Source organism: Triticum aestivum, chromosome 7B, assembly GCF_018294505.1.
Source record: "Triticum aestivum cultivar Chinese Spring chromosome 7B, IWGSC CS RefSeq v2.1, whole genome shotgun sequence".
In the NCBI taxonomy this organism is placed as follows: Eukaryota; Viridiplantae; Streptophyta; class Magnoliopsida; order Poales; family Poaceae; genus Triticum; species Triticum aestivum.
This window is the reverse complement of record NC_057813.1, coordinates 39,813,819-39,824,167: the sequence shown is the minus strand read 5'-3', so window position 1 is coordinate 39,824,167 and position 10,349 is coordinate 39,813,819.

Here is a 10,349-nt window from a genome sequence, read left to right as displayed (position 1 = left end):
CAAGCATGCATGAACACACAAACACACACGTACATATGTATTTTGTATGGTTAATTAGTTTAGATTATTTAGTGTTTAATTAGTATATACGTATTTTGTATGTTTAATTAGTTTAGATTATTATTTTTTTCACTATTATATATGTATGAATGCATGTTAGATGGATATAATTAGTGTTTAATTAGTAGGGAAATTTTTTATATAATGTTGTTTTCCAGTTTTTTAATGGATGTATAGAAGTTGTGTTTTCTGTTTTTAGTGTTAGATGCTTAATTAGTATGAAATAGTATATAGATTTTTGAAGTAGTAGAAATGTTAGAAATTTTAGTTATCAAAATCCAATCATTAAAAAAATATTACTTTTTGCGGGCATATAGCTAGTATTTGTTCTCGACGATGGCCGGCCCGCATCCTCGCCGTCGACCCGTCTGCGACGACGTCCAGCCGACCCATGTCCGGGACTGGGCTCCGCCGGGCTGGTACTGGGAGGTGCTGCCTGGAGGGGCGCGCCGCTTGATGAGGAACCCGGCCCCGGGTCCCGTCGTCGACCCTGATCTCGTTTGGTGGCGTTCGCGTGGGCTAGTTTCGGTGCGGAGGGACCCGGCCCCGCCGGAGGTGGTACGTCGCCGTGTCAGGGAGGAGGACGAGCACGTCCATCGCTACATGGTTGCGTTAGAGGGCGGCAGGTTCTCCAATACCTGGCAGTATCTTCGGGGATCTCACTTCAGCTATGATCCTGTGAGGATTCCTTCTCTTTGGGTGTCCACCGCCCGCGCCGCAGGAACCACGAGTGTCCTAGATTCTTCTGTAGTATTCGATCTTTAATAGGTAGCCAGTGATGTACTATTCAATATTATATATTATTCGAGACGATGTATTCGAGATTATATCTATTATTCTAGACAAAGTATTCGAGATTATATCTATTATTCGAGACGATGTAATTTGAATACTAAATTGTTTTATATTTATTTTGAATTAGTTAAATAAAAGCTATGGCAGACAATACCGACAGAGAGGGAGAACAGACCATGTTCGATATGATACGGCTCCGAATTTCTAAACAACACCGGAGAGGGTGATATGATATTCGATCGCGACGACCGAATTGATGAAGTCATGAACTACGATTATGACGATGACGAAGAACATGTTGATCCTGAAACAACAAAGACCGGCGAGGTATATATATATTTATATAAGCAGGTATCTGGTGATCATCACATGTTTTAAATGACTTGAAGATATATTAACGAATCGATCTTTGTTCTTTCAGCCATCCGGATCAAGCAAATCTTCAGGCAAAAGGACGAAACGAGGCCCGAACAAAAAGTTGAAGGAGGGCATAAAGTACAATATCGAGGCAGTCAGACCTAATGGCGAACCATTAGCGCCTAAGAAGATTGCGGACAAGTTCATTCGTCAGTGCGGAGTTCTTGTGAAGGACCAACTCCCGATCTCCCTTCAAGAATGGAGAGAGCCAGCAAAAGACAAAATACAAAAAGGCAAAGAGGATGCTGCTCCACGTCCAGATGTTACTTTTGTCGACAAGAATCAAAAAGATCTTCTTTGGGATACTCTCATGGAACATTTCACCCTACCAGATCATTTCACAGAAGCAGATGTGCAGAAAGTCAAGGACGCTGCTCGTAGGAAGATGGCGGTTGCATTCAAGAACCACAAGAATCGTGAATGGGACAAGTACGTCAAGGGAGGAAGGAAGACTCCAGTATTAGAGGGAACACTAGAGAACCAACATGCTCATTGGGACGATTTCGTGAATTCAACGATTCGGAATTAGCTAAGGAACGGTCGAGAATAAACAAGAAGAATGCCGAAAAAAAGGATAAGTTCCATAAGCTGGGGCCAGGTGGCTATGCGGTGGCAATGCCTAAGTGGGATAAGTCTGAGAAAGAGATGGAGGATGCAGGTGCCACTCCGGTTACTAAGAGCTGGCCCCCAGGGTCAGGACTTGGTTCTATGCGCATGGGGGGGGAGTTGAACCCGAAGACAGGCAATGTTTCGACGAGGGCAAGTCTGAAGGGAGCCGACGATGCGATACTTGTTGCAATAGAAGAGGCACGATCGGGGGTGTTCCAGCCCAACAGAGAGAACGACGAGCTTACGCGTGCCCTGGGAAATCCTGAACACCTGGGAAGAACACGAGGCAAGGGCGCTATTCCGTGGTATGAGGGGTTTTCAGACTGGAACACCGACTATAGAACCCGTGCGAGAAAGAAGATTGCGGAGGAGAAGAAGAGGAAGATGGAGGAGGAGCAGAGGAAGCGGGACTATGAACACCTTCAAGGCCTAGAAGCAAGTCAAGCAGAATTGGTAGTCAAATTCCAGCGGCAGCAGGAGCAGATCGACTCACTTACCCAGCAAAGGGGGTCTCAGCAGCTGCAGCAGCTAGCGAATGATCCAGCATTGGATAGCACCGCCCCATCCATGTCGAGAAGCAGCGTGGGTTCCGCCCCGGACGCCGGAATGCTGGGTAGATACCCTGTGGATGACATCACGGAGAACACTAGCTGCGAGCTACGCGTCAAAATGAAGAACATATCCATGAAGGTGGCGGACGCCGTTGCTTTTACAAATCCCCCCGAGGCAACCTTCCATTGCAACCCGATTCCAGCGGGCTATGCTCGTGTCTTGGTTGATGAGGTGGTGGACCCATATTCGAAGCTAGAGCTTGACTATCCTGGAGGTGACGACGAGCGCTTTCTCGGAGACGCCAAACATCGTATCATCCTATGGAAAAAGGATTGCATCATCTTTCGAAGGCCACCGACACCGCGTCAGCCGACTCCTCGTCGAAGTCCGCCACCGAGTCAGCAGTCTCCTGCTCCTGCAAGTCCACCAAGTCCGGCAAAGTGTCAGGCCACTCCTCCTCCAAGTCCGGCAAAGTGTCAGGCCACTCCTCCTCCTCCAAGTCCGCCACAGCGTCAGACGTCCACTCCTCCTCCAAGTCCGGCACAACCTCAGGCCACTCCTCCTCCAAGTCCGGCACAGCTTCAGGCGGCCACTCCTCCTCGTCCAACTCAGCCCCGTCAGCCGTCTCCGCCGCCTCAGCAATCACAGAAGAGACACCCCGCAGCTATGGTGCGTAGCGGTACGAGTCGAGGTAGTACAGGAAGTACAGGCGGAGGCAAGCGATATAAATATGGTCCAAGCCTCACGCCTCTTCCGCAGAGGGCTTATGAAAGGTCCGAGGAGGAAATCGCAGCCATATCGAAGTCCGAGGTGGAAGCCCATTTTGCACCGAAACCGCCACCGCCGCCAAGGGAGAAAGTGCCAGAGGAAACGATTGACCACTTCATTCGTATTGCTCAACCACCAGCTCCCAAGCCTGTTGACATAGACTATGAGCGCCACATCAGGAAGTTAAATCGAGCACGTCTACGTAAGGAGGCGAGCTCGGGATCGAGCAAACAAGAAGCAGCTGTCAAAAAATGCGGGAAAACCATTCCCCAGCTGGGAGAACAGGCGGCGCAATCGATCCCCTCGCTTGTTGTGCCAACAACACGTGAGAGTACGCGCGCCCAATATTATTGTGGGCAAACAGTTTACGTTCCTGAGGTGGGCAATGTGGTAATAATGGAGGAGCATATAATGCAGGCTGAAGTTCTCAAAATCACTGTTGGACAACTCCTCGAGATCGAGCCCATGCATGTGCTTAGAGAGGATGAAATAAAACGGAAATATGTCCGGGGCCAACCTTTGGTCGAGCCAGACAAGGTCAAGAACCTCCCAACGAGAATGTATGAATTGCATCAATGGTACATGAACATTACCAAGATTTCCGATCGATTGTCCCTCATGGTGAATGTCAAGGAGGAGCATTACTACCATGAGAAAGCTGTGTCCGTTGAGTATTCTGAACTGTTTCAGTTATACAATCAAGACGCACTCGACAAATCTATCGTCAGTTGCTATTGTCTGTAAGTGATTTCTTTCTGTAATTTAAGTCTCAAGCTAGCTGTAGTGATCCTTTTGATCAATCATTACCTGTAATTATCCTCACTATATTCTTTTCTGTGGTATTATATGCAGGATGAAGATGTATGAAATGAGAAAAGGTGGACGCTATGGCATTGGGTTCATTGACCCAAACACCGTTAATGAATACACATGGAAAATAGATGCACGTCATCAAAAGGCCGTAGAGGACAGCATGCTAGAGTTCTTGAAGCGCCTCAAATACAATGAAGATATACTACTTCCTTACAACTTCCAGTGAGTCACACTGTCTTGTACTACAAATTCTCTGTTTTTGCCTACTAGCTAGCTACATGTTTTTGCTTACATATGCCCGCTTAATTAAGACATGCAAACGTGTGTGCATGCAGATTTCACTGGGTCTTGTGTATCATTAAAGTTGACGCCGGAACAGTTGAAATACTGGACTCACTACTCAAAGAAAAAACTGACTATAACATCTTGTTTGGGATAGTCAACAGGTAATTTCAATCATTATTAACTATATATCTCGGCCTATTTAGTTCGTCATTTCATGATATGAACTATTTAATAACCCCTTTATTCATTTTCTTTGTCGGCGGGCAGGGCTTGGGCAAGGTTCATCAGCGTCACGGAAGGCGAATGGAAAAAAAGCTTCAATGGGGAAGACCCAAGGTAAGTAATTAAGTAGTACTAGCTAGCTAGCTAGCTGCCATCTCTTTAATTATCATGCTTGATTAATTATTATCTGATCAAATTCCATTCTCGTAAAGGCCCTGAAGCAGGCGCAGGGGACTGATCTGTGTGCATTCTGCGTTTGCGAGAACATTCGCATGATGGCGTCCGAAAGGAGCAGATCTCAAAGACAGGAATGGGTACGCTTGTCAAAACACTATTCACAATTTTTACACCATTATCGATATCTAGTCACACAACTAATACACATGCATATTGATCTCCTTCTTAACAGTTCAGAGAGGTGCGGGCGAAGCTCCTAGAAACGGAGCGCGTAGAAGCACTTCAAGAGGAAATAGCGGGATTTTTGCTCGACCAGGTCATAAATCCGAAGGGAGAATACTATTACCCGCTACCGCCCTCATGAAAACCACATCCAATTGTCATCGTGCTCCGAAGGCACCAATTAGGCTAATGCCACTGGCTCCGAAGGTAACATGCATATGTAGGAGAAATTGTATATAGCTATACATGTGTGTATGTGTGAATTAATTAATATGATGGTTTGTGAGACATTGATGATATATATATGCATGATTGGTTCTACTAGAAATTCTATTTATATATATATATATATATATGCATAACGTGTACAATGTGTAGTATCGTAAAATACCAGCAAACGAAAAAGAATTAAAATGGAAACACAAAATTAAATGAAAAAGAAATCATAAAACTAAAAAAAACCCAAACCTTATAGTACCGGTTGGTCTTACCAACCGGTACTAAAGGGCTCCAGGCCCCTGGAGCTGGCTCGTGCCACGTGGTTTCCCTTTAGCACCGGTTCATGCTGAACCGGTACTAAAGGGGGGGGGGGCTTTAGTGCCCACACTTTAGTGCCGATTATGGAACCGGCACTAAAGGTCCTTACGAACCGGTGCTATTGCCCGGTTCTGCACTAGTGATAGTCAAGAACGTGTGCCAACCCCTATGCATAGGTTCATGGGCGGAACCCGCAAGTTGGTCACCAAAACATACATCAAGAGGCACACGATGTCCCATTGTCACCACAGATAAGCACGACAAGACATACATCAAGTGTTCTCATAAAAGACTCAATCCGATAAGATAACTTCAAAGGGGAAACGCAATTCATCACAAGAGAGTAGAGGGGGAGAAACATCATAAGATCCAACTACAATAGAAAAGCTCGAGATACATCAAGATCATGCCATAGAGGGAACACAAGAGAGAACACGAGAGAGAGAGATCAAACACATAGCTACTGGTACATACCCTCAGCCCCAAGGGTGAACTACTCCCTCCTCGTCATGGATAGCGTCGGATGATGAAGATGGCCACCGGTGATGGGATCCCCCTCAGGCAGGGTGCCGGAACAGGGCCCCGATTGGTTTTTGGTGGCTACAGAGGCTTGGGGCGGCGGAACTCCCGATCTTTCTTCTGTTCTGGAAGTTTTAGGGTATGTAGGTATATATGGGTGTGCAGGGGGTACGTCGGTGGACCTCCGGGGTGCTCACGAGGCAGGGGGCGTGCCCTAGGGGGGGGGGCGCCCCCACCCTCGTGGGCAGCATGGGGCTCCCCTAAAGTGCAATCCAAGTCCATCAGGTTGCTTTCCTTCCAAAAATAACTTCTCCAGTTGATTTCGTTCCGTTTTGACTCCGTCTGATATTCCTTTTCCTCGAAACACTAAAATAGGCATAAAACAGCAAATCTGGGCTGGGCCTCCGGTTAATAGGTTAGTCCCAAAAATAATATAAAAGTGGATAATAAAGCCCAATATTGCCTAAAACAGTAGATAAAGTAGCATGGAGCAATCAAAAATTATAGATACGTTGGAGACGTATCACACAACGAGTCATCTGTGCGGCTTTGTACAACAAACCGGCACCAACTTTGATCAAGGATACTTTGGCCAAGCTATCAATGACTCCGGCTCAGATAGAGGAGTTGAAGCGGTCTGCTGCCAGGGCTGGTGCGTTGTTAGCAGTGACTCATGCCAAATCATGGATAGCTGACTTGGATCCAGTTGATATTGCCAAGGGCTATCCGGATGAATAGGAAGACGGTTCAGCATTTGATAATGAAGCCCTCAAAGCCCTAGCCAAGGAGCTGCGTCCAGTAGCAAGTCAATTGGCGGAAGAGGTGAACTTGATGTCTCATCGGTCGTTCTATGATGCCAACAACCATCGAGTTGACACTGCTGTGACAGAAGTGCAGAATCTTATTCCGCCCATTCGTAAGCACACTTACGCCCCTGATGTTGAACCGTCAAATCTCATACATGAAGAGGCCGTCTTTCAAGCGCTAACCCGGATTGACTGGACCACCATTGACTTCCAGCCACTAGGTGGGGAGGAGGAGGTTGAACCGGCGCCTGAAGATCCATCAACTTCACGTCGTCCTGGCAATGAGTCTTAATCCGGCAATCGGGTTATTTTCACAGACTTTGTTCTGTGTAAGGACAATCATCTTTTTGGGCCTCAAAGCGCCTTGTAATAGGCTAGGTTAAAATAGTTTTATCTGCAGCACTGATACATGACTGTGTTTGATCCGCCATGATACTTGCTATGCTTGATTATATACTTTGATAATTTCATGCAATCCTTATGTATGCATAAAAAGAATTGTCTGGGCGGTTTAGTGTCGGACGGGACACAATGCCCAATACAAAGCCTAGTTAATTACCAAAGCTGAATCAAAATATGAAATAAATCATACCTGTGATATTAAATCACTTAGTTAGTTTACCAACTTATATTTGTAGTAAGGGTGAAAAACCCAAATCTAAAGTATTGATAACTCCCACCATGCAATGCTGGTGTATACGTTTAAACCATACCGGGTTGTGATAAACACCATATGATCATGCTGGTAATATGTAATCAAAGCCAGTTCGGGTTATGAAACACCGGTTTGATAAGAAATATGGTCTGACAACTTATAGTTGAAAGCCAAGCCTGGTTAACAAACACTGGGTCAATATGAATATGGTCTGACAACTCGTAGTTGAAAGCCAAGCCGGGTTAACAAACACCGGGTTAATATGAATATGGTCTCACAACTTGTAGTTGAAAGCCAAGTCGGGTTAACAAACACCGGGTTAATATAATCTTATCAAAAGGCAAAAAACTTGGCAAAAAGCAAACAAAAACCGTGTAGTCGAGGCTTTTCAAGGGCTGCCAGGCCCAAATTCGAGGGTTTTCATGGGCTGCCAGGCTGCTGAGTTAAACCATTTTGCAAAGCCTTTTAAGATGGACCTCCAACTAACCAATCGTCGTTTTAACTTTGACAAGTTCAGGGTCTGTAAAAGATTGACTTGTCAAACATTCGGCGGGTCATGCCAGGATTACCTGGTAGGAGTGGCTTACTTGATGAAGGCAGGTTAACCCGGGGTTTTAGGTGAATACACCAGGCTTCCAAGCCGTGCTTGATAGCATATTACAAGGGTCGTTTCAAACTCTTTGTTGCAGTGCACAAAGAGCCCCCAAGTAACTTTGTGAGCTGTGCTCAATGGGTGCCTATGTTTGAGCTGTGCGTAGCATCCAACCTCTCTTTGGCCCCTTGGGTGTGAAGCTCCCAAGGTGTATTGTGGCATGATAGCCGGTTTAACAGGTAGTACTCCGCTTTGTCAGCTGAAGCCCCCATGTAAACAAAGAGATTTTTGAAGAAAATGGCAGAGACCCTGCTTATAGCAAGGATGTCGGTTTATTATATTGATCATAATATATACATTGTTGAAATATGTACATAAAAGGAGCCTATAGCTCAGGTGTAGTAAGGCCGAAGGAGAGCTATGTTCCACGGCCGCCGGGTCTCCTCCTCAGAACTGCGTGAGTCTTCTCGAACGTCAATGAGGTAGTATGATCCGTTGTGCAGATTGTTGCTGACCACAAAGGGTCCTTCCCTAGGTGGGGATAATTTGTGCATATCGGTCTGATCCTGGATGAACCGGAGCACGAAGTCGCCTTCTTGAAAGGTTCTTGTTTTAACATGGTGGTTGTGATAGCGCCGCATGTCTTGCTGATAAACCGCCGAACGAGACAAAGCCATGTCCCGCTTCTCATCTAACAGGTCCAGCGCCTCTTGGCGTGCTTGCTCATTGTTCGCTTCAACATAATTGGCAACCCGGGGTGAGTCATGACGAATATCACTCGGGAGGACGTTCTTTGCCCCGTAAACCATGAAGAAAGGTGTATAACCCGTAGAACGGTTTGGGGTGGTGTTTATACTCCATAATACAGATGGTAACTCTTCCACCCAACAACCCGGCGTCCTCTTCAAAGAAACCATAAGCCGTGGCTTGATGCCCTTAAATATTTCTTGATTAGCTCGCTCCGCTTGACAATTAGACTGGGGGTGAGCCACGGACGCTACATCAAGCCTGATGTGTTCTTGTTGACAAAATTCCTCCATCTCACCATTAGAAAGGTTCGTGCCATTATCTGTGATGATGCTGTGTGGAAAGCCAAAGCGGAAGATTATCTTTTTGAGAAATTGAACCGCCGTAGCAGCGTCACACTTGCTTACGGGCTCCGCTTCAACCCATTTAGTGAACTTGTCAACCGCCACCAACAGGTGGGTTTTCTTATCCTTGGAGCGCTTAAAAGGTCCCACCATATCAAGCCCCCAAGTAGCAAACGGCCAAGTGGTGGGAATCATCCGTAGTTCTTGAGCCGACACATGAGCTCGGCGTGAAAACTTCTGACAAGCGTCACACCGCTTTACCAGATCCTCCGCATCAGCACGAGATGTTAACCAATAAAACCCATGAAGAAAAGCTTTGGGCACCAGGGATTTTGATCTGGCATGGTGACCACAATCCCCTTCATGGATTTCACGTAGAATCTCTTGTCCTTCTTTAGGAGAAACACAACGCCGGAATACGCCTGAAACACTGCAACGGTGTAACTTGCCATTGTGAATAACCATGGACTTGGATCGCCAGATTATCTGCCTGGCTAAAACCTCATCATCTGGTAGCTCGCCCCGGTTCATATCTGCCAAATATGGAATCGTCCAATCCAGAATGATATGTAAAGCGGCTACCAATTGAGCCTCCGGATCAGGAACAGCTAAATCCTCTTCTATAGGCAACTTAACAGACGGGTTATGCAAGATATCTAAAAAGGTATTGGGCGGTACCAGTTTACGCTGAGATCCCAGCCGGCTTAAAGCATCTGCTGCTTCATTTTTGTGCCTGTCAATGTGCTCAACCTGATAACCTTTAAAGTGACCAGCCACAATATCCACTTCTCGTTGGTAAGCCGCCATGAGGTGATCTTTAGAATCCCAAGTACCAGAAACTTGCTGAGCCACCAGATCAGAATCTCCAAAACAGCGAACCCGGCTTAAATTCATTTCCTTGGCCACACGGAGACCGTGGAGTAAGGCCTCGTACTCAGCTGCATTGTTAGTACAAGGAAACATTAAGCGGAGAACATAACAAATTTTATCACCTCGAGGGGAAGTAAGGACAACTCCAGCCCCCGAGCCTTCCAATTGCCTGGATCCATCAAAGTGAATAGTCCAGTATGTATTATCCGGTTTGTCCTCTGGTGCCTGTAACTCGGTCCAATCATTGATGAAGTCAACAAGAGCCTGAGATTTGATGGCCGTTCGAGGCATATACTTCAACCCATGTGGACCAAGCTCAATTGCCCACTTTGCAACCCGGCCAGCTGCTTCCCTGTTCT